This window comes from Argentina silus (assembly GCF_951799395.1).
Source record: "Argentina silus genome assembly, chromosome: 17".
Taxonomy (NCBI): Eukaryota; Metazoa; Chordata; class Actinopteri; order Argentiniformes; family Argentinidae; genus Argentina; species Argentina silus.
In genome coordinates, this window is record NC_139671.1 from 17603925 (window position 1) to 17610719 (window position 6795).

The window sequence follows — 6795 nt, forward strand, 5'->3', positions numbered from 1 at the left end:
ACAGAGGCTTGTGAATGGCCAGCGAGTCATGGGCTCAGCGCTCAGCGACCAGTAGATGACTAGGGCGGCTGGTGTGATGCCCCGCCCCGTCTGTGTTTCACGAATTCGAGGCATCTGATTCGCTCTTTGTTTATCAACGCGAGAGAGAGACGGTCCCAATAGGCTACTAACCAATGTTGTATAACCCATAGGCCTACTGTACATTGAAACTTGTTCCACCAGATCCACCAGAGTTTAAATGTTTAACTCTAGTCTTTAACCTTTGTTAAGTATGTTTGTAATATACAACTTATCCATGACTTCTAAATTAACTGGACACTATAGGTTTCATGTTGCTAGATTTAATTGCATTCCTGAGTAGCTTGTATTCAAAATAATAAGGTCTTACAGATTTTATATCAACATTAGTTTTGGAATTAGTCTTGTTCCCAGGAAAAAAATTGCCTGGGGAAGAGGTTAGTTTCAAATGGGCTGTAACCTGCTTATTATTCAAGGAATAAAACAATGTGCCTTCATTTACTAATGAGACATGAAGAAAACATGGTCTCACAGTGGTCACTTTCACACCTGTGTGGTAAAGCTTATTGAACCTGGATCTGGGGCAGGGCACTGAAGCTAAGCTGTGCTAATCTGCTAAGCAGCCTTCAGATCAGTGAACCACACCAGAGGACTAGGATTTACTCAACAAGAACTGACGTGAGCATCTCACTCTCTCAACCTCTCACTCTCTCACCCTCTACCTCTCTTACTCTCTCACCCTCTACCTCTCTCACTCTCTTCCTTTCTTCCTCCACCAGCCTCCACTGGCTGACCGCTGTATAGGCCCCTCTCTCACTCCGGGGTACTTTTCCTGCTTTTAAGGAGCATGCCCAGGAGTGGGGAGAGGGCTCCCCATGTTGTTTACCAGTTGGCTGGCCACATGCTCAGTGCCCCCTGACCTGCCATTTGTCACCTTGACCTAACCTGCCCGGCAACCAACCTCACTAAGTCAATTTCCTGTATGTGCCAATATACTTGGCCAAATAAAATAATTCTGATTCTGATTCTCTCTCACCCTCTCACTCTTTCACCCTCTCACTCTACCTCTCTCACTCTCTCACTCTCTACCTCTCTCACTCTCTCACTCTACCTCTCTCACCCTCTCACTCTCTCACCCTCTACCTCTCTCACTCTCTCACCCTCTACCTCTCTCAGTCTCTACCTCTCTCACTCTCTCACCCTCTACCTCTCTCACTCTCTCAGTCTCTACCTCTCTCACTCTCTCACCCTCTACCTCTCTCAGTCTGTACCTCTCTCACTCTCTCACACTCTACTCTCTGCAGGCGTCATGGGTGGCCCCAATACACAGGGGGCGGGGCCTGGCCTATGGAATCTCTGCCTGCACAAAAATGTGTCAGGCGTAATTGTATGAAAGTTTGTGTCATATGCAATGGTGTCAGGTCTGTTGACCGCAGTGGAGGCTGGTGGAGGTAGAAATCGGAGGACGGGTTCATTGTAATGCATGGAACAGATGAACATGTTTGATACCATTCCTGGTTCCGTTCATTACAATAAGCCCGTCCTCCGATTTCTTCCTCCACCAGCCTCCACTGGCTGACCGCTGTATAGGCCCCTCTCTCACTCCGGGTACTTTGCCTGCTTTTAAGGAGCATGCCCAAGAGTGGGGGGAGGGCTCCCCATGTTGTTTAGCAGTTGGCTGGGCACTGAGCATGTCATTTGTCATCTTGACCTAACCTGCCCATGTGTGTGTGTGTGTGTATATGTCCCTGTGAGTGGCAATAAACATGTGTTCTGTCCATCTGTCTCCTGCTGTGTCACTAGGCTTCTGACCGAGGACCCAGGGCAATTGTTTCTTACTAAACCGGCACCTTTTCTCTGCGTCCACCCACCACTGGGTGGCACTGTTTGCCTATTAACACAGCATGGACTCTGTTCCAGTAGGCTACAACTATATTTCAGGGGGGGGCGCTTAGTGGCGTAGCACAATCTCTACTGTCTCTATCCCAATAAAGCAGAAATGCCCTAAAAACATATAAACAAAAAAAAACAAAAAATGGCTTGTGGGTCTTCATTCTAAATAAACAATGGTAAACAAACGATAAGATACTGATCAGTCACCAGAATGTTGGATTCTAATGGGAAAGGTGACCTTGGCAGAATGGGAGGGGAGAGCAGCAGTGAGACTGTCGTGAAGCGAGCTAATGTCGCCTGCATGGAGGAAAACTCCATTCCATTCAGTGGCATCCTGTCATTGGCATTCAACATCTGAACATTTCAGGACTGTTGCCATTCAACAATAGGCGGAATGAAAATTACAATAACAGGAACCTAACAATCAAATCCATATATGGATAGAGTTGCTTCATCGTTGCCAACTTCCACAAGTTGTGACACTCAAAGCCTGCCCAACATGTTTGTCGACATGGCCATCAGATAACTCATGTTTGATAGCAACAGTTGTCAATGATATTAAATATTTAGGGGTGAGAAACAACATTAATTGACTGGGACACTGTCTGTACAGGCCTCCCTGAATTGGCAGCAGTGTATCTAGTGTAGAATGTGGTCCAATGTGGTATCTAGTGTATTTAGAACAGAGGAACAAAACCTCACAGGAGATCAACAGAGTGATAACTCTGAAAGGTAAAATGAATTATAACCAGAGGCAACCAACCACCAACATTGAAGCTTTGACAGCTACTGAATTACAAAGGACTACACTCACTGATCACTTTATTAGGAACACTATATTAATACTGGGTAGGGCCTCCCTTTGCTCTCAAAACAGCCTCAATTCTTTGTGGCATTGATTCCACAAGATGTTGGAAACATTCCTTTGATCCAGATTTTTCAGGTGCATTTTCCAGCTGTGAATCTCCCGTTCTACCACATCCCAAAGGTGTTCTATTGGATTCAGATCCTGTGACTGGGAAGGCCACTGAAGAACACTGAACTCATTGTCATGTTTGTGAAACCAGTTTGAGACAACTTTTGCTTTGTGACATGGTGCATTATCATGCTGGAAGTAGCCATTAGAAGATGGGTAAATTGTGGCCATGAAGGGACCCACATGGGCAGCAACAATACTCAAATAGGCTGTGGCATTCAAGCAATGATTGATTGGTATTAACGGGCCCAAAGTGTGCCAAGGAAACATTCCCCACACCATTCCACCATCTCCACCATGAGAAGGTGTACAGGTGTTCCTAATAAAGTGTTCGTTGAGTGTATATCTCATATCTATACCTCATTTATTAAGCCGTGAGCAGTGAGCAATATGACAATATGATCAAGGGTGGAAGAGTGTATGACATAGTCTTCTATAATGGTGATATTCAAGGAGAACACAGACTGTCACTGAGTTCAAATTTATGGCCCATGATGAACTTGCCAGATAAAGGAAGCATCACCGATGTCAGTTTGCATTTCATTAACTGTATAAGTGTTATTATGTACACACACTGATTGGCTGATACAAGGAGTAGTTTAGATCACTGCTTTGCATTTTGAACTTGCATCCACAGTGGTTTGCCAAAAGGAGGAGCATAAAAAAACAAACACTCATGCAATCAATTCCACAGCCACAGTCAGTGGTGCGTCAGACAGTTTAATTGTCAACGTTTCTCAGCATGTTTCTGCTTATTGCTCATCGCATAATATGTTGACTTGTCGCTCCTGCGTACCACTCATATGTATGTTTGCGACATCTCATGCTGAACAATAGTCGTGGGACAAGAGATATTGAGCATACTAGTCCATCACCGGAGACACCGGGGAAAACTAGAGCAGAAATAAACTCTGATTGGTTCCAGTGTCACCTGGGGCAAAACGTCTAGATGGAACATGACATGTGAGTAAACTCTTTACCACAAACATTCACTTTAATTTGTTCAGAAATAGTTTTTGAAACAGTGATGTTCTCATCATAAGGTCTGATGTATTTGTATTTGATGTCCTCCTTGAGCTTCCATTGAAATGAGCAGCCTTTTATTTGTATTGTCTTTAAACTGTAGTCAACTGTACCACTGATACTCTATGTATCACTTGTATCTTTATGATTTATGTTATAGATACTCTCTTTTCTGGGGCAGCCAGTTATACAGTTTGAGAGTCTTGTTAAACTTGTTTCTTAGCCGTTGTGTATGTAAATACAGTAGCTTGCTTTGGTTACCTTTCATGCTCCTTGTGGGGACTGGATTCCTATCCGCAGCAGGGGGAAGAGTCGCTGAACATCAGAATCTCTCCCTAATACATTAGCCTTACTGTATAACGTTTTCTTCCCCTTTTAAGAATGAAACGCAAACGGTCCCTGTTCGATGGAGATGGAGATGGGAAGGAATTAGCTTTTAAAAAGATGGAAAGGGAGGTCAGTCTGGACAATGTGCCTGTCAAGGATCTGGATCACCGGTTTACCCACACCGCAGATCACCTGAAGAGAGCCGCTCATGAAATGTTCAGGTCTCTGCAACCATTCCAGTACACAGTATTGGAAAATACTACAGTACATTTCTGTTAACACAGAACAGGGGTTTCTAGGATGATGTAGTGAAAACAAAACTCAAATATATCCATATCAGGCTTTTTTTTTTCCCCTCACAAACCAAGATCTGGGTTTGCATAGGGAACAAATGTATTATTTCATTTAGTCTAGACCATTACATTTTCCATCTCAATGACAATCAGTTTTCACATACTCTCTAAGATTCTTTGTTTCTTTTACAGACAAACCAATTGGCACCATGAACTGAGAGTGGCTGACATTCGTTCATATGGAGGAACCAAGGACAAGACATCCAATGGGAGAACATTTTCAGACTGCATACGTCCCTGGACTGACCCACAGAACTCTGTCAACAGGGTTCTAGAGCATCTCAAGCTTGGGCGTGGTCTCGATGACGTTCTTCTCCAAGATTCCGTCAACAAGAAGTTTGTGAGATTCCATGATGACATCACTGAGGAATGCAGGCCAGAGGATAAGCAACACTCTTGGGCGGTCATAGAGAAACCGGAGGAGATAGTAATGTATGGACCCTGTTACCCCAACTACAACAATGGAGAACACAGTGAAGATGTTATTGTGAAACAAACTCAAGAACTACTTGAATCAGAGGATGTTTCAGAAGACTGGTGTGTTTATATATTCACCCTGAACAGCCCCTGCTTGGCGAGAAACATTGGACCATGCATGCTGAATCTGGTGCAGAAGACTTCTGAATGGTACACTCAATATGGAATCAGGAGTAACATCGGCTACAGAAAATGCTGGGGCTTTAAAGGAACTAAGGAAAATCTATTCAGAGACATAAATTATGCCCAGATTCAATGCATCGTTAGTAGTCACAACTATGAAAACTATCAAAGCAGGATTCAGGAAAGGCCTGAAAATAACCTAGTTTTGGATGATATTATTTTCTCAGCTATCAAGAAATGGCTGGGTCAGGAAAAAGTGAACTTGAAATTCCCTTTGAATGGCACTTCATCACAACTTGATGTAAAAATGTCCTTCAAACATATGTTTAATATTTCAGAATCGGAGGACAAGAGAGACATCTTGACACAAGGTGTCACAACTATGCTTGAAGGTTTGCTTGCTTCACTTTTAGAAGAAACCACCAGTCTCGAGGAGTACCTAAGGAAAGGGCAGGAATTTGCTCTTGACTACACTTTCAACCAACAGTTATGTGGCAATGTTTGTGCTAGCCTGAGGCTAACCTTCCAGCAATGTTGGAAAGATATGGTACAAGACAAATATGCTGAATTTCTCAGGGAAAGGTTAACTGAAGACTTCAATAAGTGCACCGTCCAGCTTTTCGTCAATGATGTCACAGCCCTCTCTAGGGAATACATCGAGATTGGTCAGATAAAGTTTGCAGATGACGACTGAAAATGTTCGCCAACGTCCTCTGCTCCTTGCTTCAAGCAAGGGGTTTTTGGCCCTTTTTTCCTCTCATATGATCTCATATGAAAATGTACTATTCCTTCAGTGTTCATTGGTCTTACAGATATGTATCGATGAACGCAATGTTTTCCCTGTGTCACATGTGTGACGTATTGCACGTCATTAACAATGCTTCAGATAATCGACCACTGTGTTTGTATTTAACAAAGAAGGCAGGAAGGAACAACATATGTATTTAATTGCAACAGAGCGATGACCATCGAATTCTATCAAATTGCGCAAAATAATCTCTCTCCTCAGAGATTTGTCCGTCAAGAATGTGTATCTTGAGTAATGAATATTCATGCAAGAGGATGTCGCTGGTCAAAATGCTTGTCTTTATTACATTCCTTAGTATAGCTACAGGTGCACACAAAGGGCATCAGGGACAGCGTTAGTGCACATCGAGATCGTCCAGATACTGGTGCCAATCCCTCACTGTGTCATAAGTGTTCTTAAAGGTAACTTACAGTATATCACACGGGTGTATTATACAGTTATACTGGAGTGAAGTCTTTGCATATAAATGTATGTTCATATACTGTATATATTCATGGTAAATTACATGTGACACACCTTTTAAAAAAAATACATTTTCCCTGGTTTTCTCAAGCAAATTAAGGCATCCAAAAATGATTGTTAAATTATAGTTCGGAGTATTTGCTTTTGAATGCTTGCTTTCCTAGGCTCGCTAGTACGGGCACAGCACTCCTAACAATAACGAAGAAAAGACATGTCCATGTTTTGGATTTTCAGTAGAATAAATACCAGGAGGTATAGCCTATACCCATTACACACAGAAAAAAAAGACAACAAACATAAAACATCCAAATATTGCTTTGTAAATTATCTTTAGG